This window comes from Ranitomeya variabilis, unplaced genomic scaffold (assembly GCF_051348905.1).
Source record: "Ranitomeya variabilis isolate aRanVar5 unplaced genomic scaffold, aRanVar5.hap1 Scaffold_519, whole genome shotgun sequence".
In the NCBI taxonomy this organism is placed as follows: Eukaryota; Metazoa; Chordata; class Amphibia; order Anura; family Dendrobatidae; genus Ranitomeya; species Ranitomeya variabilis.
In genome coordinates this window covers 77,501-80,000 of record NW_027508171.1, presented here as the reverse complement: position 1 = coordinate 80,000, position 2,500 = coordinate 77,501, and positions in this window count along the sequence as shown.

Genomic DNA, 2,500 nt, shown 5'->3' with positions numbered 1-2,500 from the left:
ATCCGCCCTCCCAGAGCCCTCCTGCGGACGAGGACTCTGGATCTGCCCCCCTTCTGACGACCGTCGCCCTCAGAGGACAGGAACCCACGTGGGGAGGGTCCGTTCGGGCTCGGGCGACCCAGGAAACGCGTCTCGGACTCGGGACGGACAACCGGCAAAAGTCCCCCTGGAGCCGCGGAAGCCTGGTCTCGGCGCGAGTGCGAACTTCCATGCAAAAGGGGGGTACTCGCCAAACCGCCTACCCGAGTCGAGGAACCACGAAAACAACGGATTTTGGTCGGGGCCGAGAGGTACCTCTCTCTCCTATATCCTGCAGCTGGTGTGCAAAACTGGGTATTTGCATGGTGAGACACCGACCCCCACTTTAAGGGAACAAAGTCAAAAAGTGTCCGACCTCCTGGAGCCGTGCGGCGGATCCGGCGGCCAGAAATTTCCTCATTCCGGTTCTATTTTTTTTTTTTTCGAATTTGCGAAATTTGGAGGCCAGGCGGCGTAGCTGGGACCTGGACTAGCTCGAAACACCCTGAACCGGTGAGCGGAATCGATTTCCCAAAGTTCTACGGCTCCCGGAAGCCAAAAACAGCTCGCCGGAAAATTTCAAAGTCCCAAGGACTCTTTCTTGAAAATCAATCCGGGGGCCATGGAAGTGTCCTCGGTACAACCTCAGAGCTTTCCCCCGCCTGGAAGTCTGACAGCGGTCTGACGTTTTTCAAAGTTTTGAGCTCTCTGTTTGTTCTCAAAGTCACAAAATCGCTTTTTTTCAGTTTTCCACCCAGCAGACCCAAACTTCACCCCCACTTAGGTCACTGTCTAGGGGCGCCTTACGACATATTGACGCCCCTTTAGGGTGGAAGTAGGGGAAATGGGTGATTTTTACACAAAATCGGAAATTTCTCAAAATTTTTCTAAGTGTCAAGGACTCTTCCAGAAAATCTCCCCCAGGCTCCTGGAAGCGTCCCCGGTACACCTCTGGCGGCTGCCCCCGCCTGGAAGTCCGACACACGCCTGAAATTTTCAAAGTATGAAAATACGCATTTTCATCCAAAAATTCAACTTTCCCCCCGTGCACCGCAAACTTCACCCCCACTTAGGTCACTGCCTTGGGGTGCCTTACAACATATTGACGCCCCCCTGGGGTGGAAGTAGGGGAAATGTGACATTTTTCACAAAATCGAGATTTTCTCAAAATTTTTCTAAGTGTCAAGGACTCTTCCAGAAAATCTCCCCCAGGCTCCTGGAAGCGTCCCCGGTACACCTCTGGCGGCTGCCCCCGCCTGGAAGTCCGACACACGCCTGAAATTTTCAAAGTATGAAAATACGCATTTTCATCCAAAAATTCAACTTTCCCCCCGTGCACCGCAAACTTCACCCCCACTTAGGTCACTGCCTTGGGGTGCCTTACAACATATTGACGCCCCCCTGGGGTGGAAGTAGGGGAAATGTGACATTTTTCACAAAATCGAGATTTTCTCAAAATTTTTCTAAGTGTCAAGGACTCTTCCAGAAAATCTCCCCCAGGCTCCTGGAAGCGTCCCCGGTACACCTCTGGCGGCTGCCCCCGCCTGGAAGTCCGACACACGCCTGAAATTTTCAAAGTATGAAAATACGCATTTTCATCCAAAAATTCAACTTTCCCCCCGTGCACCGCAAACTTCACCCCCACTTAGGTCACTGCCTTGGGGTGCCTTACAACATATTGACGCCCCCCTGGGGTGGAAGTAGGGGAAATGTGACATTTTTCACAAAATCGAGATTTTCTCAAAATTTTTCTAAGTGTCAAGGACTCTTCCAGAAAATCTCCCCCAGGCTCCTGGAAGCGTCCCCGGTACACCTCTGGCGGCTGCCCCCGCCTGGAAGTCCGACACACGCCTGAAATTTTCAAAGTATGAAAATACGCATTTTCATCCAAAAATTCAACTTTCCCCCCGTGCACCGCAAACTTCACCCCCACTTAGGTCACTGCCTTGGGGTGCCTTACAACATATTGACGCCCCCCTGGGGTGGAAGTAGGGGAAATGTGACATTTTTCACAAAATCGAGATTTTCTCAAAATTTTTCTAAGTGTCAAGGACTCTTCCAGAAAATCTCCCCCAGGCTCCTGGAAGCGTCCCCGGTACACCTCTGGCGGCTGCCCCCGCCTGGAAGTCCGACACACGCCTGAAATTTTCAAAGTATGAAAATACGCATTTTCATCCAAAAATTCAACTTTCCCCCCGTGCACCGCAAACTTCACCCCCACTTAGGTCACTGCCTTGGGGTGCCTTACAACATATTGACGCCCCCCTGGGGTGGAAGTAGGGGAAATGTGACATTTTTTCACAAAATCGAGATTTTCTCAAAATATTTCTAAGTCCCAAGGACACTTTCAGAAAATCTTCCCCAGGCTCCTGGAAGCGTCCCCGGTACGCCTCCGGCGGCTGCCCCCGCCTGGAAGTCTGACACACGCCTGAAATTTTCAAAGTATGAAAATACGCATTTTCATCCAAAAATTCGACTTTCC